This window comes from Pteropus medius, unplaced genomic scaffold, assembly GCF_902729225.1.
Source record: "Pteropus medius unplaced genomic scaffold, Ma_sr-lr_union100, whole genome shotgun sequence".
Taxonomy (NCBI): domain Eukaryota; kingdom Metazoa; phylum Chordata; class Mammalia; order Chiroptera; family Pteropodidae; genus Pteropus; species Pteropus medius.
The window spans coordinates 25889378-25914177 of NW_024354875.1; the positions used below are offsets into that span (position 1 = coordinate 25889378).

The following is a 24800-nucleotide window of genomic DNA, read 5'->3' on the forward strand; positions in this document are numbered from 1 at the left end:
TCGGGTGGTGATGAACATTATGTAAAGAAAGATAAAGGTGGGAAACAAGATAAAGCATGACAGGGGATGTTATTTTCAACAGAGTATCAGGAACATTCTCTCTGAAGAGGTGACATCTTAGTGCACACTTTAATAAAGTGACACAGGGATACCTGGGGCAAGAGCTCCGTGTTTATACAAGTAAGAGCTTCTACCTCTAGCACGCTCTTAGTTTTTCTCAGCTGAGGGTAGTAGAAAATTACTAGTGGTTTTAATTCTGTCAGTATTTTTCACACTTCTTTTTGTAAACCAAGTGGAAAATAAATCAGTAATGTTCAAACTCTTTTTTTTATTATTACACCCTGATGCTTCTGTTGCCACTGAAATAATGATAATAGAATTTTGCTACTATGGAGGAAAGTGTCTATTGAGAAAAACTACTTATGGAAAACCGTCTTACCAAAAATCCCATGGTTACTTCAAACAGTGACAATGATTAACAGACAATGGCACGATTATGTAAAAAAAAAAAAAAGGAACCATATTTCTTTTACAAGTATTTTAAAATAATAGAATAAATGAATGTTGCACTTAAAAAAAAGAGTAAAGTTGTAAATGAATAACTAAGAAAGCATGATTTTTGTGTTTTTCTTTAAAAAAAACAATAATATTCGAATTTTAAAGAGCCCTGAAAGATTATTTATATTAATTTCCTCTTTTGAATGATAAGAAAACTAAAGCTATAAAGGGTTAAGTGCCTTGTCCAAGGACCCAGAGCCATTTATTTATTGGTCAAGCTAGAACCTGAACCCAAGATTCTTAATTTTTAGACTAATATTCTTACACTCTACATACACTCAAAATAACACTTTACTAGTGAATTTTTAAAAATGTAAAACTATTATTAAGACTTGTTATTTTTCTTGCTATGGTCTAACACCTAATACCTACAAAGAATTCAACATTTTCTTAGTACCTCTACCATCCCCTCCATTCCTTGGCTACAGGAATGTAAAAGCATGCTCTATCAGGAAGGCTAATTTCTCAATATTAACATGGTTGTACCTCTCTATGACAAATGCCCTGAGCCACAGTTTGTGACTATGAAGAGTTAGATTAATTTAGGACCTTCACAAATGCTTTAAAAAGGCATTAGTGAGACCTGTTGGATCAGAAACATGATGTCTAAAAACAACACTTATTAGAGTGGGGCGCAGACTTTATTCTGGATCTTTATGTATGGCAATCATGAGAAAGAGGAGCCCAAAATCTGCCAGCTAGCTAAGTTTATGCAGAATTACTGGACTGACAAATCCATTCTGATCCCCAGCCTTGTGTATGTCTATTATACCATTTTACCACTGCAAGAACAGTCATCTTAATTTTAAGTGAAACACATGTCTATGAATATCTTAAAATATATTAGTTGAGAGTCAGATATAAAAACAATATAGAAATAATTTTAAACTGTTCTAATTAATTTTATTTTCAAGAGTAACCTAAACAATTTAGATACTTCTTTTGCTTATGTCTAAAAGTAAATTATTGATCATTAAATTTTCCTATTACCATACAAGATGTAATTAAAATATGCTTTCTCTCTGTATATATATCTATACATTATTGTCAATGTAACAGCATCTTATTTCTTTTTACAGTGTCCCCATTAAATTATAAATTGTTCAAGCAATTAGTTTGAATATCTATACTATAAACTAATAGAAATATATGAGTTGTAGATCTTGATGTAGGTTCAGTTTAGTTTGATGGATATATACTGACTATCTACTTTAAACTAGAAATAGATAATGAAAATGTAATTAAGAAATGATCCTTGAACTCAAAGAGTTTAATTTTTAAAATTAAATTTATTGAGATGACATTCATTAATAAGATTATATAAGTTTCAAATGCACAATTCTATAATACATCAATGCTTAAATTTAATTCAGAGTTTCAGTCAGATGTCAGAGGACTAATAATCCTCTATTTGTTTATATTGTATTTAGATTGCAATAAAATGTCATCCATCCAAAACTAATCAAATAGCAAAGGCCTATGCCTTAAGTATATGTTATGAAACTGTATAATCTCAATCATGTCAAGAAAATGAAACACACTACATTCTGAGGAGTTCATTTAGAGGAGGTCTAGATTGTACATGGTAGGCTCTCAATAAAATTCTAATGATGTAACAATAACTCAACTCTTTTGTTCCAACTTGGAACTCAAGGAAGACCTCCTACAATGAAAATCCTCCCGCAATATTAGGTATCTCCATGCTGTGCCCTCCCTGAGACATCACACCACCAAGCTCTATGCTACAGTCATGGCAGGAGATTCGGGAGCTTTAGTGCTGCAGGAGAATCAAGAAAAGGAACAGAATTCTGTGAAGTTTCTAGCAGCGGTGAAGCCACAAGTTCCTGGCAGGTGCATGTAAACCATTAGAAATCAGACACTGCTAAATTGTGAATGGTCTGAACACAGATTTTGCAAATATTCATAAGATTTATGTAAAAAGTTATAGTGCATACTTTCTGTCCTCTGTAAATCTTAAGAACACTATAACATAATTTATTCTAGAAATTGAATCGTCAGGAGAAAAACAACCCTTTTGATATTTAAAAGAAACATTGTAACATTTGCAGAAGACTTAGATTAAATAAATTATGCTTAGTTTTCAACATATTTTTAAAATCAAGAAAAAAACAAAAAACTGTAAGAAATGTGTCTTAGTATCTTAAATCAAAAACTAGGATGGATGAGAGATGAAACATCCAGTAATGTTCTCTTGCTCCAAAAAAACTTTATATTGAAGAATTTGTGTTTGGAGAAGAGGGCAAAATTTATTACTCACAAATAATTGCTTTACTTTGTTAAAAATCTGTACATTTGTATTTTGATATTTTTAAATCAACATATATAATGCATATAGTTGTAGTCCATTACTAATAAAATCTAAAATAAATCTATTCAAGTATAAAATCCATATATTTTTTTCTAAATGTAACAATGGCCCACAGATTCTGAACTTGAGCAAATATCCTGAAATTTAGGTTAATTGATATGAATATTCAATTAAAATTTGAAATAATGAGATATGACCTAAACGCATCTTGCATGGACATGAGGTGTTTAAATACATATAGATGAAAACTCAGATATAACATTAAATAATATTCAAAATACGAATGTATATGTGATATGAAATGATATAAAATGTTAAAAGTTATTGGAGTCTACAGATCCACTCCTTCACTTTAAAATGGAGAAACAGAAGCCAGATAATTTCTTTCATTCATTCTCACAGAAATGCATCATTTGTTAATGGAATCGAAATCAGCTTCTGCTGACGTTTACTTCTAATATGTGCTACTTCTAATAAAGGAGCTCAGTTTTTAAATTATAGTGAACTATTGATTAGGCTACACCATTTTCAAAAATTAGATAATTTATTTAGACTCTTTTTAAACAAAATAGATATGCACAGTTAAAGTAAGAGCAAGAGACTACCACTACCAGAAGAAGACAAGGAAAGGAAAAGCAGAGAAAAATTTCACCTGTTTCAGTATTTTGACCAATGCTGGACCTCTCAAAAATCTAGCACTGTGTCACCCAATTCAGACATTCCATCTAAGATGCTAAATTTAGTTAGAAACAATGATAATTAGTGAGTGTAAAACTCTTAATATTGATCAAAACAGGATTTTTTTTCTAATACGGGTTTGCATATTCAAAAGAAAATGAATTACCATATTTTGGAGGTTTATATAGTTGGCAGCCTTCAAATTTGTAGCCATAACAAAGACTGCAATGTACAAGGAGAAAAATCATGATGTTACAGAGCATTTACCAAAAAAGCCTTACTGTAATTGATTCTGTTTCTAGCCGGTTTCCAACCCCACTGTTACCCTCAAATCCCACTCAGCTTCCGTGCCGAGTTTTTCATTCTGCCTCTGTTTTCTCTCCATATAGTGTCTTTCCAAACCAACATCCATGTTCCACTCATCAACCACCACTTTAGAGAGCTTCAGGCTGGATGGCCAGGCATGAAGTGCTGGCGGGTGGTGTAGCTGTTAGCCAGCCTTGTGTATCACAAGAGATCTGATGCTATCAAATTCCCTTTCCCCTAAAGACTAAAGAGAGCAAGCCTTTGTGAGCATGCAGGAGGGGGATGAAAACAGTTTGTCTCCTGAGCAGCCAGCCTTTGTCATATTACAAATGAAATCACTTCGGAAATTTAGAGAATTAATATCATAATGAAGACGGGAGTACCCATTAGGGTGGTCTAATGTTGCTCTGGAGAAATGTGATGGATGCCTAGTGGCTGCAAGCCCTTATTTGCAGAGAGTCACCTCTGCAGTTGCCATTATTAGGAAGATGTCTGAAGCAGAGGATCAGACACAACCATTGCAAGATGAGATAGTGTTTGACTGGTTTCCAGGGAACCGAAGGATACAAGCTTAGTTGTACCTGTCACTATGGCTCCCAGCATTTTTCCCTCTTAATGTCTTTTTTAGCTGTAGGAAGTTTCTCTTTAAAGATTCAGTGCTTTCCTAATGGCATAAAGTGAATAATGGGGAGCATATAAAAATGTTATATAGATTACAAATGGATTTGGTCTATTTTAAGACAATGTATGCCAGCCCTGAAGAACAATTTTATTTAGCTTTACTACTCTCATAAAAATAAATTTAGCCAAACATTCTGAAATGAACACACCACTGGCATCGCCACCTTCATTTAGCTTTCTGTGTGAAACATTCCTGGCTTTCTATGGCAATAGATGTGCCTACTCAAAATATGATCTGCATTTGATGCTCTTTCCTGCACTAAAGCCTAGAACACAGGACTTCCAGGAATTACTGTAAAATATAATTGAATCATCATTTCTGGTACTCAGATCTTTCTCTCTCTCTCTCTCGTTTTGCTTTTCAGTGACATTAGTATACATAATAAGAAATGAGAGTTTCTCAAAACCCCATATCAATTCCAGACTAGATTGAAAAGGAAGGATAATTTCTCTAAGAAAAAATTTGGAATGGTGTAAAGGAAAGGAAAGATTAAATATTTCTTGGAAAGTAAGATTATACCTACTTTTTCATCACTTCAAGAGTCTTTTTGTCACTCAGAAATGAATTTACACAATGTGCATGTCTTGTTTTTATGTCTGCCATTAACTGAATAATATCTCTTCTCTGCAATATTTTTATTCCAGTATCTGTTCTTTTTTAAGACAGGTTTGTAGAGCAGTTTATTCTCTTGATGAATTCAAAACCCTTCCCCACCCCCACCCTTTAAGACTGCCGTAAAGACATAATCACCCAGATTTTGGTAATCTTGGTCAATTATAAATGGGAACAACTCAAGAATTATTCCCAGGTATTTTCCCAGAATGAAAAAAAAAATGGCTAAATTTTCTTACTAATCAGTTAGAGACTAAACTTGGACTACAGTAAGATTTGGTTCAGTGAATATTCAGGTTCTTTCCGTTGAGCTGCTTTTAATTTCTTATTCTCTTCTGTATTCAAAACCTTTCATGACAATCAGCCTAGAGGTCCAATAAAGTATCTCCCATGCAAAATGACAACCTGGAAGCCAGCTTCACCAAAAAGCTGAGCTAACTACTGTCTGGGTCATCTCTGGTCCTTTTTGAAGGGGACACAATCAATTTTATTCATAAAGACTTGTTATCTTTATAAAACAGTAAATTCTGCTCACTTTTTAAACACTAAAACTTATTGAAGCATCCATGTGTATACTTTGAGTATCTATTTTGGTATTTATTATAGTTCATATTTTTATTTCCTCACATATCTTATTACTCTTTAACTTTATCAGATATTCAAATCATTTTTCCCCATTTAGATTTTAGTGTCCCTCCAAAAATAAATATTTATCTTCGTAGTACCATATAGTGAAGACTCTAGAAATACATGCTAAATGAAATCAAACTGACGTAACTAGTAAATTCTATGAACTTTCTAAAACTCAATAGAGATAAACAAATTCCATATGTGGAAGGGACTGTATGTGGTTACTTCTCCGCATTGTTTTAAATTTCCTTCCAAACTATTGCATACTCATTCCAATAATTTAAAAAATTAATCTTTCTTAAACCACATAAAAGGTTCCTAATGAAAGTAACATACCCCACACTAGCCTTCAGACTCCGAAAACAACAAATGTGATCTTGGACAGAGAAGACTCTAATGAAAACAATCACATTAAACATAGCTCTTCCCTGCTCAGTGCTCAATAAGTGAGCAGCAGGCTCTCTCTGTCTAGCTTACAGAAAACAGGAGGTAGCAGTTTGCAAGGAGCAGCGTTTTAATGTGATTGGACTATAACAGACAATCTATTTACAGCATGCTCTGGGGAGCTTATAAACAAATGTTGAGTAATTTCAGCCAGCAGTAATTACCCTTGCAGCTGACAAGGATAGCATGAGACTTTCTCCTTCACCTTCAGCCCAGTCCAGAAGGCAGTGTACACAATGCCACTTCTAATTATTTCTGCATTTCTATGGCTAAAGACCAAAGTGTGTTATTAGAGAACATTTTAGAAGCTTTTTAAAAGCTTATTTATTAGGACAATTAAAAGTCATCACTATGACAGCAAATAAAAGGTTCGATTCTCAGGAATGCAGTATCAAATGAGCTTCTGCCCATTTACCTTTAAGGCAATGTGGATTTGTTTTGTGTTGTCTATTGTTAAGAGCCAAGACTAAAGATTGGTGATAAAAAGAAATCTATCTAGAATTCTTCTGCTTTAAAACTGAGATGTGTCTTTTTCTCTTGACAATTTTCAAGCAATTTAGAGTACACAACTAAAGTTAATTCTCAAAATGCACAGAATTTTGAAACATGCGTCTGTGTGTGTGTGTGATTATAGATGCTGATAAAATGCATGTGGTCATACTCTCTCCCCCATTCTACCCCTCACTGGAAACACTGGATTACCCTGACTGATTAAAGAATTTTATCTGGAGGGGTCACTCATATTGTATCAGTTTGACATACAGAATATGTTTTTTTAAAAAAAATCAACGATCTAAAAATAAACCTTCAGCAGATAAGCTCCTAATGGTGTGCTGAAAGAGTGAAACAATTATGCAGAGCAATCACCCTGAGCGTTTGTAATTAACAATCAAATTACTTCCCAGAAGTGTCCAACAAGAGAACTTTTGTTAAACATTTCTATACATGCCAAACTACCCCAAAGTAATTGGGGAAATCAGTGAACTGTGGTGTGTGCCGGTTCTCAAACACCATGGCCAGTTTGGCATTCACTGAGCTTCTGTGCGCCTCAGTAAATTCAGTTCAGATCCTTCCTATAGGAATTGACAGCAGATATCTAATCCCGCAAAGTATATTATTTACATTTTTTTGATACGTTACATTACATTCTGTCATGTTGCATTTCATCAACAATGGATAGAATGTTGCATACTTCATATGACATGATGACAGATATCTCTCTCTCTCTCTCTCTTTCTCTCTCTCTCTCTCACACACACACACACACACACATACACACTCACATATGCACACACCCCCCACAAAACTTAAATCATAACATGAATCTGAGGGAATGCTTTTGGATTTTTGGTCCTAAAAGCATCCTAGAAGCCCTCCAATGATGACCGAAGTCATTGGCCTTTCGTGACCATAGCATCATATTGCCTTGCACGCGTAGGTTTGTTATATGCATTTTGCCAGCTGCTTGTAAATATTCTTTAATTTGTCATCATGATGTACAGTGGACCACAAAAGCACATGTTCTTAATGTTAAACAACAATATGCTGAAAATTAGCCTCCTTGAAAGAAACATCCGAAAAACAATTACAGAGTTTAACAATATGCCATTAGATGCATGTCCCTACCATTGCTCTGCTTTCATAGCTGAGATGCAGTTGGCAGATGGACAATAATTTGTTCTTGTTCTTGAGACTGTCAGGTGTCACTATGGCCAGTGTGGGATGTGAGTGACAGATATTTTACAGCTGAAAAAACGAGAATGCAGAAATTCAAGAGTACCTCTGGAATGTCTCTGGTCATTCGTGGGCAGCACAAGGGCAGGGCAGGCCTCTGTGCTAATGCAGGACTGCTTGTTGTCACTGCTGCAGGCTGCTGCTGATTCACGGCGTTTTAAATAGTATTTCTATTAACAAGGGTGTGTTCCTGCTTTAATGGCAGTATGCAGAAAGCTGCTTTCTAGGCTATTGGTTGTATACTAAACTGCTCTAATTGCTTTTTGTACTTTATTCAAAATAGTTTATAGATTTATCATTTTTTAACATGCAGGTTTTCGTACATGTTAATATAATTTACCAAAAAGCTGGAAATTTGTTTTCCTCCTTTACTCAAAGGTTTTAAATTATTTTAGTTTTACAAAAAGAAGCAGCAAGAAACTTATCATTGGAAGATATTTAAGTGATGATAATAGGAAATAATAATAATAACAGAATGTAATACAAAAGCAAAAATAAGAGTGTCTTTTTTCTACCTGACTATAAATGAGAACTTACATTTTATTGAGTTTAATCTAATTTTATATATGTAAAATAAAAATTAAATATTTAAACCATAATGTAAAGAAAAATAGCTGTAGAGCCTCAAATGTATCTAAACTACATTTTACATATGAATTTTTAGGTTCACCTTTCTCCCTGAGACAAGAGAGGAAGTTTTAAAAAATATAATTATCTAAATACATTCATATTTAGAATTTAGTAGTGTTTGAGAGTTATAAGAAAAAAAATGGTTCAAATAAGCAAAATGTGCAAAGATGTTATAACCAAAATAGTCTCCAAAATTCACAGACATATGTTTAAAATTGGAAAATAAAAGTTACTTTATAAAATATTTTTAATACTGTTTCTGATGCTAAGATTGCGAAGGAATTTCTCTTAAGTCTGAGTCATTGCTGATATTTACATACTGTAAACACAATGTTTGAATTGCCCTTTTTCTTAAGATTGTAAGAGCTATATTAAGATATACCCTAGCCCATTAAACTTGCAAAATTCATGGGCATTCACTCGAACTTTAACTAATGTTGAGAGGACACAGTTTTAAAAATCAGTGTTCTCTAGTGCAATTACTTAAAAGAATGATTATATACAATGATATACAAGCAACATGAATACTAGGCTTTAGTTACAAGAATACTTATCTGCCTTCATTTTCCATTAATTTCCTGTAGGCCGCTGCTGAAATATTACCTTGCAAAATTAAAATGAAAACCATCTGTTGATTAGGGAAAACATTAATGTCACAGCACATTTCAACATTCACTGAAAGAGTTAACACTGAAACTACCTCCAAAGAGAAAGAATGATATGTTGATTCAGACTGATGTTAGAATATGTTGTTTAATGTCATTTGCCAAATGGTGTTTCATTTTTAAAATAATTACTTATGTTAAGTAAATTGAAGCATGTATGCAATTGAAGCATGATATGAAATTAGTACTTTACTGTAATTTTAGGAACAGAAATAAGATTTTCCCCATGAATGGAATAAAACCTCTCCATAAAAACCAATAACGTACTGAAAAACATACAGCCACAACTACGTTTTTTCTCCACTTACGAATGCAAAGATAAATTGTTCTCCTTTGGAAATCAAATATTTTCCTAACCACTGTGTTTCTTTAATTAAACTGTATTCTTTATAGTAATCAAATATAATTAGCAGTAACAAGTATTTAATGAAAACAAACTGCTACTCCCAAACCCTTACTACATGTTTTGTTTAAACCCCACAGGCATTCCAAGGATCATTGTATCTCCATCACAACTACAAAAGCATGCCCCTCCCCATTCTGCTCACTTTCATTTGCTAGTAGCATTTAAAACAACAGTAAAGACAGCAACAAAAACTTCTGTAATTTCAAGAACTTTAGTTCCCATTAAACCCAGCTCCTTAGCTCAAGGCATCGCTTCCAAAGAAGCTTAACACTTAGTAGTTTAAATACTTTTTCCTTCAGAAATTTCATTTGATATTATCATATAATAAAGCATTACCCTGGTATCTTTGATTATTAGTAAGTGACCAAAATAAGAAGAAAAGTGCCCACACTGGACTCATTGACAGCTAGGTGCTATAGCAAGTCTTCTGTAATTAATTGTGAGTGAAAGGGGGTTTGCTTTTGCAGCCTTGTAAAACTTTTCCCACATGGCTGAACCTACGGTCAGAAGACGTTAGGCAACATTAACTGCCTGCACATTTCTTCTAGGCTCTCGAGGAACAGCTAGGCGCTGGGGCTTCAAGCCTGAGAACCTTGGGACGTAAGACATCAGCATCTACCTTTCATCTTTGCTAAGATTTGGAGTGGGTTCAGACCACAGAGGCTCCTTAATTCTCACTAATTCATTTGCTTTCCTGATTCACTTGGCTTAGGATAACCTGAGAATGATAATGAACCTGTGAGGGGAGCTCTAAGTCCCTTGCCTTTGAATGTGCTCGGCATGGATCGAGGGCTTTCTGTGAATCTTACAAGAGGAAAAGAATCTTATTAGCACTGATTGCTAGTCATGAGGTTTCCTTTAAAAATTGCTCTCGTGTTTTAACTCTTACTTGCTTTCTGCAAAGCAGAGTAGTCGGGGAAAAAAGTTAGATTATACAAATGACGTGTATTATACGAAGGATGTGTATTTCTGGAAGCTAGGGTAATATTTTGGAGTGTGATTTAAATCAAATTCTAGCTCTTTGTTGTCTCCAAAAAAGCAACCTCGGTGTTTCCCACTCTTTTCTGAAACCGATGGAAAGTTCTTTTTCATTAACCATAGATAAACACACTCTTGTACCAGAGAGGTAACGTTTTCAAAGAAATACTCAAAGCCTCTTTTTTAAAAAAAATCATTTTCAGATTTAATTTACACAGGAGTTAAGTTCACAGGCATTTCCTGTGGTTTTGGAATTCTGTCGAATTGGCACTTTTGCTTTTACAATTAGTGTATGTGGACCTTTAACTTCTACCTAGGTAAGAATTTGCGCTTGAGAAGAAAAAGTCAATAAATGAACTGGACAAAGTGGTGTGTTTTAGTGAAGCAATAAAAAGGGCAATTTGGGTCTACTAGTCTAGCCAAGGGTGATCATTCTTTAGATCTTGAGATAAAAAACTACTGACCAAATTATTCTCTTGTTCAGTTGTAATTGTGCTTTCACATGTTCATTTGCACAGACACTTCCATGCACATGCTAACAAAGTTATATGCAGCAGCTGCGATGAAATAGATGCACCAAAAGGCAGAGGAGGGCTTGACTCAGGAATTGGAAAGGGACTTTGGTGGCAGGGCAGACTGCTAACACACTCTAGCTCTTTACAAAAGGTGTGTAACCTTTTGTGTCAGGTGCTTTTCCCCCATCTGGGGACGGCCTTATCAAGATTTTAAATTTCCTGCACAATCTGAGTGACCAGAGCAACCCATGACATTCATATACATTGTTAGAAAATGTGTAGCGTGGTAGTGGTCCACAAACCTAAGCCATAATCCTCACTACATTTGAGCATATGGAATACAAGAATGCAAAAGCACAGAAGAGCCTCAAAGCTTATCCAGGCTGACTCCCAGTAATTTTAAAGATGACACAACTCAGGACCACGAAGACCGGGAAATTTGTCCAAGACAAATAGCTGTTTAGTAATAGAGCTAGGAAGGAAATTCAGATTTCAGATTCTAAATCCAATGCTCTGTCTGAGACTATACACAAAGAGTGCTAGAATTTCCATACAAACTGTTTTGACATTACAGTGCACATGTTCAAGGGCTTAATGCTAATAGAAAGTATTCCAAGTAGTAAGCTCTCGTCCTAAGCCACACCACTGCTCCTCTTCATTGACTTCCTATTGCTTGACACCATTAGCTCTGTTTCGATTTGACTCTTTCCAAGGACACCCCCTTTTATTTCTTCCTAGCTAGAGAATGTTTCTACTTATTAAATAAGTTAATAATATCAGAGATCAAATTTCCCCCCATTTGCTTTCTCTGTAATATCACACCATTCTCATCTCCTGCCTTCTCTCAGCATTGGAACTGCCCTTATTTCTGGGCAATACTGGACAAATCCTTACTAGAGTAAAATTTATTTATGAATTTTTCTAATTCCATGAAATCACTTGTTTGGCACAATTTCATAATATCTGTGATTAAAAAGATATGTAATTTAAGAAATATTTATGAAAAACAAACACATAAATGCTTCCATCAAGGAAATATGATCAGTTCAAACTATACAGAAAAGTGATTCAGAATGTGGGTTTGGGAGCTGACAAATCTGGACCCAAATAACTAGCCCCAACACTTGCAATGACCTTGAGTATGGTATATAACTTTCCTAAAACTCAATTTTCTCTTTTATAATAGATGAGGCTTATAAAGTCTTTCCAGAATTCCTAGCACATAATAGGATTTCAACAAATATTTTGTTGTTGTTGTTGTTGTTGTTGTTAACAACGTTGTTATTTTATTGGCATAAATAGTAAAAGAAAAAATGTATGTACAAAGCATCACAAAGCTAACATAACTGAGGACTGAATGGATTTAAGGACTGTCCTAGAGAAAGAGCAAGGAAATAAAGGTGAAAAGCTAATTCAAGCACTCCAGTTTGAGAGACTGAAAGTGATGACATTATTTGTCACACCTCGAAGGGGTGGATTTTGGAAGCAGGTTCTAGTGAAGTGGCTTTGATAATTGTGGATTTGTGTCAGGTGAGGGCAACAGAGAGCTATCCAGACAGGCAACTCTGGAGGCCTGGAAAACCATGAACTTGGTTATCATACCCTAGAGGAAGCAGCAAACCAGTTATAGCTAAAGAGAGAGACAAGAATGAAGCAGAACCAGGACCCAGAGTCTTCATTGGACCCAGAAGAAAGACAAAGGTAGAAGCCTGGAACGAGTCAACTCACCAAACAAGAAAAAGGAGAAGAACATAAAATAGAGCTAGAATAGAGCCAGGAAAGGTACCAGCAGCCACAAATGTGAAGACCCATCAAAAAAGTTGTGTCTGTTATCCCTTGGGAGGCAGCTGTCATTCACCTTTGTGAAACCCATGATGCCTCTGGGGAAAAAAAAAAATTTAGAAGAAGAAGTTTGGAGTGGTGGTCAAAAGAGGAAAAAAGTGAGTGTGTGCTTTAATATGTATAATTAAGGTAGCAGTGGGAGTTCCAGTAGAAATGACCAATCATGAAAAAAATATGACCAAATCTGAGCAGAAAATTATTTAGGAAAGTCTAAAAAACTAACTTCCACTATGTGATGCTCTTTCTCACTTAATCCTATTTATTTCATGAAAAAAAAAAAGTATTATTATCCCTACTTCTAAGATATAGAAACTGAGATTACAATAAATTAAGCAATGTATTCAAGAGTACATAGTTCATAAACAGAAGAACCATATAGAATTATAATGATTAGAATTAATGTCTACCTGATATCAAAGTTCTCTGCATCCATCCCTGCTGCTCAAAATTGAAGCCATGAGAATCACAAGTTCTCTAAGTAACCAAAGGGAAAAAAAAAAAGTGGGCAAGAGTCAATGAAGTCAAGTAAATCTTTAATGCTACAGTTTTTTCAGGAATTAGGACTGATAGCACAGTGTTGGATTTGGCAATTTGGAACACACTGGTGACCTTGAGAAAAGGAATTTCTGTAAAGTGATGAGGACAGAAGTCAGACTATCAGTGAGGGGTGGTGAGGGAATGGTGGTTGGAATTGTACATTGCCCTTCGGACAAATTTGGAAGTAAAAGAATAATAAACTCCAAAGAGTGCTATGAGCTGAAGACCTCTTTTTTAGTGTTAGGGAACACAGGAAAATATTTGTGGATAGTGACAATAGAACCACTAGAAATCAATATTCATTCAGAAGAATCAGGAAATAATTATAAAACATAGTTATGTAGGAGAAAAATAAAATCTCTGGCTGATAAAATTGTTGTTAAATGTTAGGAAAGAAAAAAAGATAGCTAAAATATATGTAGGTTTTTTAAAAGAAGGATACAAGTGCAGAGATATTTAGAAGTTAGGGTAAGGTGGGAAAAAAGAAACGTGTCAGATATCTCTAATTAATCAAGAAAAGAGGATTTCTTGAAGTGGATCTGGCAGCCCAAAGAGTGTGAGTGAATGAATGAATGAATGAATGAATGAATGACAGGAGAAAATCTAGAGGTACACTTTTGTTAGTGCCAAAGAGAAAGGATACACCAAATAGACAGAATCTCATTATTAAGTGAATTTGAGTGTTGAACAATCCTAATGTGTGTTGGTGGATCGGAGTTATTATAAACTGACCCTTCTAGGTCCATCACAGTCTAGTTTGTAAAATTCATCCTACTGCAGCCCCTGTGGGAGACAGACTTGCTGATTATACAAGCAACAACAATTTTGCCTCTTTGAGATGTGGTATTTAATAAGTTGCATTGAAACCAGAGCAAATGAAAATATTTGCAAGCGAATTCTCCTCCCGCCATATACAGAGTAAATGGCCAGGGCATCACTTCCACAGACAGAATGTAGCAGACTTTATCTTGGTGTTTAAACTCCACTGTTCAAACAAAAGCCTATCGATAAATCTAATTTTATTAGAGAAAAAATGAGATTTTGCAGGACTTGCATTGCGAGCATTTAAAATATCTTGCCCTAAAGTGAATACTAGATTTGATAACTCCCTTTAGAAGGGCAGGAAACATGGCAAATGTATGAACTTGGCTATTAAAGAGATGAGGCAGAGTAAGGAGAATGGACTGGGCATCTGTTTCCTTTTTCTTTTATCCTTAAAAACCTATGAGAACTCAACTTCCTTTTATTGATAGACTATTATCTAACAACTCTGTCAACATCCAAAGTACATTCTTGAACAAGATAAGAAAAAAAATGACCTTTTGTCAATCTGGAACACTAAGTTGCTTGAATTCTGAAATTCAAGTCCAATTTTATGAAAAGAAAAAAAAACTTTTTTTCAGCATTGATGTCATTTATTCTGACCTCAATAGCCAGAAATTTAGACACATCTATGAATACAGACTTTTTTCAAAAACAAGTCTACAGAGGCACATGTTGATTTAGGAAGTGTCCACATGACAGTAAAACAACCAATCAATTTAGTGAAAAAAAAATCAATTGATTCAATAAAAACATCAAACAGGCTATTTGCTGTCATGAAGATCAAACTACTGTTTGACAGAACTTTTACTTTATAATCAATGGTATTGATGTCTGTAAACACAGTCTTAAGTTAACCAGCCCATGTTCATCGTACAAAAGAGGACCAAGCTGCTATCTGCAAAGTGATTTCAGCAAGAGAGTACAAATGAAAATCTCAAATTCGGGCCAAAACTTGAACTTTCGCTTTGCAGCTCTTTCTATCATGTCTAATTTCTTTCTCATTCACCTTCTTCAAAAATAAATTCCTTTTGTAATGTGATGTCATTTGTTATGTAGCACAATATACCCCAGGCAATGTTGCCATAGTCATATTGAAAAGCATCTTAAGTGTTTATCTTTAAAATAAAGGTAGTAGATTTTAGCCTTCCTTTCTTTATGTGCATCATTCATCTTTCTTGGTTGATATCTCTAGAATTTGTAGCATGTCCATCATTTTCTAACTGCCAACTGTTTTCAGAAGAGCTGTTGCTTTAAGCTCATCATTTCTTCCGATTGGAGAATCCACAGAACCTCTTTCTACAACACACAGCAGCCAGCATGTACATGTGTACAGATGAATGGTTGGGTTTGTCCTTCAGAGACTCTTTGTACCAAGCTTTGCCCCAGAACTATAGCGCATAATGAGCGGCAAATGCATACTCATGTGCCTTAAAAATGTATAGTGAAACTACTAAAAAATTGCCAAAGTAAAGGAGCACATTCTGTAAATAAGCTGTTAGTATAATATACAGTTCCACAGTGTTTCCTACTTGCCTAAGTGTTTGGGGATTATTAGGACTCTTCCATAATTAGAGTCCACAAAACTTCCTTGTAGTCAAGCAGCGTTGATTGGGCAGTTGCCTTTCAAGAAGAGTTAAATGAGCTACACTTTGGAAGATTTCCAACTAAATCTGAGAGTGGATGAAAGAACCAACATGCAGATTGTGAAGAAAGTAGGTGAAGACTCTATAAATGTTATTTGGTTTAAAGGTCCGTGCAATTATATCCACAAGGAACTGAGTTAAGATCAGAGAAATAAGTGTATGTCTCATGTCTTTCTCTATAAATCATTATTTAATAACCTAATTTAAGAGGTATAGACATTTCAGAGTTTCAGAAAGCAATTTTCAGATTTTTAAAGATTGAATGGTACTTGGGAATATTTAAAATGTGAAATTTGCCATCTGTGCTGACCTCTAAAGTCTATTTCAGAACATAAGATAATGGAGAGTATATCTGCAAATAATTGCTAGGTTACCAAAATAAAATATTTCCCCCCTTTCTTTTCCTTAACAGGTCAAAGCAAATATACATAACACTTCACCTTGATCAGACATGTTCATGTACATTACATACTGCTATTGTTTTCGTTAAAGCTAAGAAAAGCCAAGAGGATTAGTTATCTCAGTTGTAAATATCTGAGTTACAGAAACACAGCTGGAAAGTCATGATTTCCTCCCCTTCCACAGTCTTTCCCATGGCTAAAATCAGCACGGCTCTATTGAGGTCTAAAAGACAAAGACGTACTGTCACTGACTCCTACCATGCTAACACTCAAGTGTACCACCTTTAGTGATCTAGAGTCATTTTGGATCTTTAGGTATTGATAAAAATTCTTTATGCGCACATGAGTGGATTAAAATTATTATGACTGTGAGAAATATGAATCTGCACCCTATGATTTTAGCAAGAATATTTTAAAAAATGACATAAGAAATAAACAAAGGCCTTATATCCTAAGCCATGGAATGTTAAAGTTTCAGAAAGGACTATTGGAAATAACTATTTTAAAACTCCCAGCAAGAATATATGCTGCTGCTGCTAATGGTTAGATACATCTCAGAACTGTAAGAGGCTGTTCCAAAATTTTAGATTTTATCAAAATATATCATTCTATTTTAAAAGTGAATCAATAAAAGATGCTCATTTGAAGACATTTCTGTGCTGCTTTATATGCAAATTTCTTTGGCGGATTGTATTTATCCTCTGGCCAATTCATTGTAAGTCCAAAAGTAAGGATTGTCCCAATTTCCTAGGTTCTTATGAAAGAAAGGACAAGCTGCAATAGTTCAGCCACTTCATGCCATTTTTCTATGATATTTAAAAGCCATGGACCAAGTAAAATGTTTGAGTGTGGAAAACATCCCTAATGAAACATCTCATTTAGATGCTATACAAAGTAATGAGCAGTTGAAGGTGTGTTGGAAACAAATCTGTATAAACATGAGTCATTAAGAGGATATCTGCCCTTCATATGTTTAATTAAAATATTTATTGAGACAATCGTAGATTCAGATGCAGTTGTATGAAAAAATACGGAAAGATTCCCAGCTTCCAAACTGCTACACTTTGCCCAATTTTCCCCAATGGTAACATTTTGCAAAACCATAGTGAAATATCACAATCAGAATCTTGACATTGATACAGTCCACCTGTCTTATTCAGGTTTTCCAAGTTTTACTTCTACTCATTTGAGAGTCATTTTATGTTTAAAGATTTCAATATTCTAATATAAGAACCATTTTTAGTAAACTTTGTCAGAGTATGTGATGGGTAGGTACATTTGGTGTCTGAATCTGAAACTAGCTATTCCTGGTTCTGTACATTAGTTAGTTAAAATCTTTGATCAAATTTCGCTTTGAAAACTGATTTGCCACATGACAGTGATGGTAGCATAATCCAAGACCAATACATATTAAACAAGAAGACTTAATAAAAACTTACAAGCAATGTGGCTTACTTTCCCCCTGCCCCCAAGAAATTGGTGCTTTGAAGAACAGTAAAAATAGTATGAGATAGATCTTTCATTCCTATGTGCAGTAATGGGTTGATTTGTTTCATTATTTTTATTGAGTGCCCTCTGGGTATATAGTTCTATATGAGTAAAAGGAAATACAGTTTTATGGATAGACACCCATCTGGAGGACCCAGAGTCCTAAATTCTTGGCTGAATCTTATTGCAGACATCCTAAATATAACCCCGAGATGGTAATTTAGATTTTCTTTATTCAGTTTCTCCACCTGTGAGAATTGACAAAAAAAAATTGCGGGGTGTGATAAGGCAGAAATTACTGACAAAGTACAATTGAAAAAATAATTCTAATTTTTTTTTTTTTTTTTTGCTTTAAGAACATTCTGTCCTCAGTCATGAAAGTAGCATAACCTAACATATAAGTATTTCTATATGTCATGTTCTGTACTTAGCTCTGCATATGCACTACCTAGTTTAATTACTACCACTCCCCAAAGTAGTCCAAGAATTAGAGGCTGTTATTTTCTCCGTTTTACAGATGACAAAACTGAGGGTTAGATCATTTAACTTACTCAAGGCCATGCAACTGGTAGTTGGCAAAACTGAATCTTGAATTACAGTTTAAACCACAATATCCATGCCTTGCCCTTTCACACTACATTATATTGCTTCTTTTCTGTAGTCCAAATGTATCTCATATTGGGTCAAAAGGAAAAAATGACTTCTGGGGTCTATGATCCTGTTCTGTGGACAGTCATTGAAATTTCCCAACTTTGTACAAGTGCTATACAGGGCTCTACTTCTACTCAGAACAGGAAGGTAAGACTTAAATAATTAATAATAATAATTATTATTACTATTATTATTATTATTATTTCTAAAAACCATGAAAATAAAGCTTCTTAAGAGTAACTCTGATAAACTAGCATTTTAAAGCAAAGTAACAGTTATGGTGCCAGTTAAAAAAAAAAACTAATCTGTAGTAAGTCACTTGCACACCACTTGATAACTAGCAGCAAGAGTGAAAGTAGAGTCTTTTACCAAGAAAAGACCGGAGGGGAACAGAACAGTAGACATATGTATATCATATGCTTTAATCCAGAAGCACTGAATTTATGAGTCCTCAGAGGCCTTTTAAAAGCCTGAAGAAGAGTCCAGGGCTGGTAGTCTTCAGAGGACACTGTGCAGAGAACAAAGCCTTGATGGCATAAAATCAAGGGATCCCACCCCCCTAACGGGTTGTCATAAATCTCAGGGGAGACACCCACAGCACCAGTGGATCTCTCTGGGCACATACATAAAATATCTTCATTTCTAGGGCATTAAAATTCCTGCCTAGAGAGCCTTTTTTATAAAGGAAGGTAAGTGCACTTCTGACTCATGGACTGCAGCCTGAAATACTGAGAGTAAGGGGTCCATGCAGCACGGGATGTTTGATGAGTAACTCAGCAGCAGACTGAACCTCAAGGCCGGAGCCTGCTGGTGTGCATGCCCCATCGTACAGAGAGACAGATGGAGGTGATGAGCAAGGGATGGCTTCCAGTGCAGATGGGGTGCAGAAAAGGTGGCTTGTTAATAACACTGCCGCTCCAAGCAACTTTTTGTCAGCAGTCAAAGTTTCAGGATCATGGACTTGTGGCTTCTTGAAAATTGCTGCAGGACTGACATAATTCCTAGTGTAATTCCCAGTGTAGTTCCAATAAAAAATAAGAAAAGCCTTATAACACTCCATAGGTCTATATGGTAAGGCCATTGGTGTGAAGTGACTGACATTTGATGAAATTTTACATCTTCTAGTCTTTCAGTATTCATTCTGTTCAAGAATGAGATTTTTAGAGTTTATATTCACATTAACCATATTTTTTTTCCTTTGCTTTTCAGTAAAAGCAAACAATCAACCCCAAAGCAGTTTCTATTTTGAGATCTTTTTCTAAAAAGATTTTCAGTGCATGCTGCGAAACAATTTTTGATGTGAGAACAACCAAGCATGTGGCTTATTTTAGAAGTTCATTTTTTAGATAAGGTATCAGGCCAAAGTACTGAATTTTCTGTACAGGGTCAGGTGATCTTCACTAAAAATACAATTAATGCAAAACCAAATAAGATTAATTTGAGCATTGTTGGAATTTGACAATGTAATTATACACTAGCTTTTTTCCCTTACATTGTCACAGATTATACTATTATAAAATGACGATATTCTTTTCTTTTCAAAGAGTAAAATCACAATAAACATCCTAAACGGCTTCCTGGAATAAACCATAATGAATAAATGTCTTAATAAGACATTTCTTACTGCAAAAGGTCAAACTGACAATGAGTATGACAATAATTTGCAATTATTTTATTGATCCTACAAAATGGACAAAGCTTAGAGTCTAGAATCATTCAAAAATAGAACTTTCTTTCTTCAAAAATTAGATGATGGTATTCACGTATTGATAAATAGTAAAATGCATTCCGTAGTTTCCCTTTTCCTGCTTTTGCTTCCCTGTTTTTACTAGTACGAACTCTAACAAATAAGTAGTGCTGACAGAGTGTTAGATATAGGTCTATTCACACTCCTAAAAACAGGAAAACCTTAGTTGCTCAATGCTTAAAAATAACAAACCATTATATTTTTGGTGGAGGGTTTATATAGGTCAGCCACAAATTTTATATAAATGTATAGATAGTACTTAATCCTATGTTAGTAGAATTATTCCCATTTTACAGAATAAAATGCCAAGATTCTTAGAGGCTCAAAGCTACTTAACTAGTAAATTTTAATGGGAAATGTCTACAGGTAAAGGCACCAACAGAAAGAAACAAAATTATACCAGTTACCTAGTCAGGTTACATGGTCTGACCAATACTAGAGTATTAAGGTGACAATGGAACTGCATACTTGAAAATTGTTTTTTCTGCTTTAGGTTTAGAACAGAAGAGAGAAATGTCACTTCCATCCTTGGCTCTCCCTAAAAAGTAACGCTGGTACACAAATCCACCTACTATGAACTTAGGATAAGCAGAGGGAGAAAAAAACCACAAATTATAGTCATGCTCTACTACACATTTATTGCGAGTGACTGCAGCCAAGAGTATGTAGGGTCTATGTGCAGTGTCTCAGAAGCACAGGACTACTAATCAAAAGTTAAAAAAATAAATAAATAAACCTTAAGTAAATATAAACTACTAGGGCATTTTATCAATCTGTAAGATAATAGACTTTTTTAAAAAAGAAATGTTGACATATTTTTCTCTTTCACTTAATCTTTGATTGCCTTTCAGGTGGTAGGGGGAAGGGTTGAAGTTGGAAGTGAGAGCCAAGTGATGAATGGAAGCAGCTAGAGTCTGTCTCTCAAATATTGCTGCTAATCTGCTCTCTGCTGCCAGCCCTGCCACTCAGCAGCCTCCCAGGGGCTGAGCAAGTATTAAGGAGAGCAATGAAAGGGAGAAGCAAGGGCAGAAAGAAGAGAGAAGGAAGAAACTGACGTTGTGGTTATAGAAAAAGAAAGCAGCAAAATCTTGTTTGTAGCAGAATTTTCCATTAACTGCCCCAAATCCCTATTTCGGTTTCAATTCAGTGTCAATCTCTTTTCCAGTATGTATGTATGTATGTATGTATGTGTGTATGTATGTGTGTATGTATGTATATATGTATCCATCTATCTATTCTATTTTCTGTTTCTCTATCTATCACCTACTTAACTTCCAATTGGCTATGTAACATTAAATTATAAGTGACTTCTCATTGAGAGCTTTTAGGCTTATTTTCATTTATATTTTACCATTTTATCCCAAACGAGTTAGGTATACATACATAAATGGGAACACACACTGACATACCCTTTAATTGATAAATGAATCAGGTAAATCTATTTATAAATAGTTATTGATCTGCTGCTCTCTGCAGTGTTGCCACTTCACAGAATAGACCCAAATGATCTATTTTGCTTCTGGACCTTTAGTTTAGCTGACAGATGACTACAATGATGTGTACTATAAGGTAGCCCAGTAGGTCTTTGTCCTAAGGACACTGAAAATAGGAAACGAACAACTAGGTGAGCTAGAATCAGACTCTCATTTGGGTGCACAATGCTCATTTCTAGCTAATCTGCAAGACTTTTCTGAGATAAATCATCAGGCAGGAGTCTTCACTATGGAAGAACAACCCAGCAGGTAATACACACAGTCAGTAAGCTGCCAGCTTGTTGACAGCCAGTGTGGTGGATTTCATACTCTACGGGGATGTCAGCTTCTAGGGAGTTCAAACAGAAGCCCTAGTAAAGGCAAACTCCAAGATAGTAATTTTGCCTGTCAGGAATGTTATGCCAGACGGATTTAGCAGTGGCTTGACATGTCCAGACTCTAAAGGAGATTTTGAAAGGATAGGAAAATCACCCAGGATTCTTTTCCCAGCAATTCCCACCCATCAGAAACCACAGCCCTAAAATCAAGAAGGTCATAACAGAACAAAGGGTCACAGGAAGAGAAATTTCCATGTGGTAGGGGCAGACTTTTGTACCTGGAGCTTTACTCACTTCAAGTTAGCTAGCTGTCTTCATTTTGAACCAGAATTTCTCTCCTTTGAATGCTTCTCATGGCAGTAAAATCCAAACCCACTCTCACTAAAGTTCGTAACGCACTCCACTGTGGGTTTTTATATAATGCATAGATTTCTAGAAACTGTGTTTTCCCCTATAAAAGGGGGAGAGGTCTAGAAACAGACAAGAAAAATCTTCTAAATAAGGAGATTTGCCCTGCATGAAAACTGATGTCCATTCGACAAATACACAAAACATTCTTACTTTATCTCAGTGCCTTAATCTTATTAGACAAAGGTATTTAAAATGTTTAATTGTAAAATGCAGTTACTTATCAAAATATGGTGAAAAACCTCATTTTCTAGAGAACTACTGACTTGGAATTTTTACTTCACAATGATTAGCAAATAAAGATACCTCTATAAACAGCATTAAATTGTTTTTTTTTCTTTCCTCCAAAAGAGAAATTGTCATATGAATAGCAATTTAGCAGGGATTGTCCTAGACATTTTATGAACAGTATCTGTCTTAATCAAATAAATGAAATTCTATGAACATAATCTATCTCCTTGAACACAATCTACTTGAACATGAAGATCATTTTCCAATATAGAAACTGCAATATATTGCCTGTAGTTGTTATAAGGCATTGCCAATAGAGCTTTAAAGGAATTTTTTTTTTCTATGTAGGTTTCAGGTAGACAGAAAAATAGTAGGTAGAAGATAGATAGATCACTCGATCCATCAATAGATATTGATATAGTATCGAAATAACTAGATATAGTAACAAATATTCCTCACATTATACTTTTATGTGCTATTAGTGTATAAAAGTCTTATACTTGAATCTGGAACCAGCAAGACTGTTCTTAATTACAGCCCTGAACACCACCTCTATTCTATCCTCACCTTTGAACTACCCACCCTGGCCTTCCTTATGTCATCAGCAATATCATATATTCTCATTCTAATTTAACCTTGTTTAGAATATGAACCCCCTGGTGCATAATAAACTTTTTCCCTGGGGTGCTGGAGGGAGATATGGCAAAAATATCATCTTGGTCTAGAAATTCCATCTAGTGGCCCAACTTCAGGACAGAGATATTCTGATTTGATCCTGTCTGAACAACCTACTCCTAAAATGTTCTATTTTATCTTTGTATCTTTGCATTTACTTAGTATCAATATTTTATTCATGTATGTATTTTTGCATCTCATCCTTGTGCAGGGGCCATGCTAATCTCTGTATCATTCCAATTTTAGTATATGTGTTGCCAAAGTGAGCACTCATGTATTTATTTTCAATGATTTCTCCATTGTTTTTTAGTTGTATGGAGTCAATTCTAGTTTATAAACTCCTTCAGTTGAGAGACTATATTAGTCTAACCCTATTTTACCTCTATCTAATCTATTAATTTTTGTTTTAAAAAAATATGTATATACTTAATAAATAATTTTATTTATGGGTTCAGTAAAGTACCTTACTATGATTTTGTAGCATATCATATTCTTATACCTTAGATAATTGCCAATACTGTTATGCTTTTTTAATTTATCTTGAATTGATTATTTTTTCCTATTTCCCATAGCAATTTAAACCCTTTTATAAATAAAATGCTTAGAAAAAATCTCTGCAAATAAAAGGGCCCAATATATGTCACCTAGCCTTTTAAGACTGTATCCAGAGTGACAAGTTCATGGGCTTCAGTTTCTGTCATTCCTACATTAAAAACCTTACTATATAACTCTTTTCTGTTTTACCTTAGACACGTCACTTAATATATCTGCAGAGAATATTACATGAACTAATTAATATGAAACATTTAGTACAGTTCTTACCATATAACAAAAACTTTAGAAAATATTATCTTCCCAATAGCTTTTGTCAGGTCATCTGCTATCGACTCTCCCGTTGGAAACTTCTGGAAACTTTTCCCTTTCCTATTACTGCCTAGACTCTTTGTTCTCCTTCTGCTTCTGTGTCCATCTATTCTTATTCTTTTGTAATTACTTTTCTTTCTCCTCTGGATCCTTACATGTGGAAATTCTTTAAGTTTCTATCTCAGAATATTTTTTTCTTTCACAATCCATTTTAGACTTATACCACTTTATTTACTCGCAAAGTTTGCATATCTATCTCATGACTTTAGTGTATGATCTTGCTTCGTAAATCTCAGAGAAAAAAAGTAGTCATAAGGTGGGAATGCCTTCATCTTCCCCCCACAAAATCTCTAAGCCCACCTGTACCGGCCCTGTCCTTGTTGTGTCATTTCTTTACAATGAAGATGTGTATCCTTTCTACAAAACAAAGGCCAATTCCTTCACTTTTACTTCAGACTTCAGTTTCTGCCTTCTCAAGGACTTCATTCTATCTGCTTTCATCTTTTTATCC

General features: G+C 34.8%; 1 non-coding gene across 1 annotated transcript; it reads right to left on the reverse strand.

Moving 5' to 3' along the window:
* Positions 1–23590: 23590 nt before the first annotated feature.
* LOC120597504 (U6 spliceosomal RNA) lies at positions 23591–23695 on the reverse strand. The gene has a single exon (XR_005651390.1). It is a non-coding gene; the product is annotated as a U6 spliceosomal RNA (small nuclear RNA).
* Positions 23696–24800: the final 1105 nt, after the last annotated feature.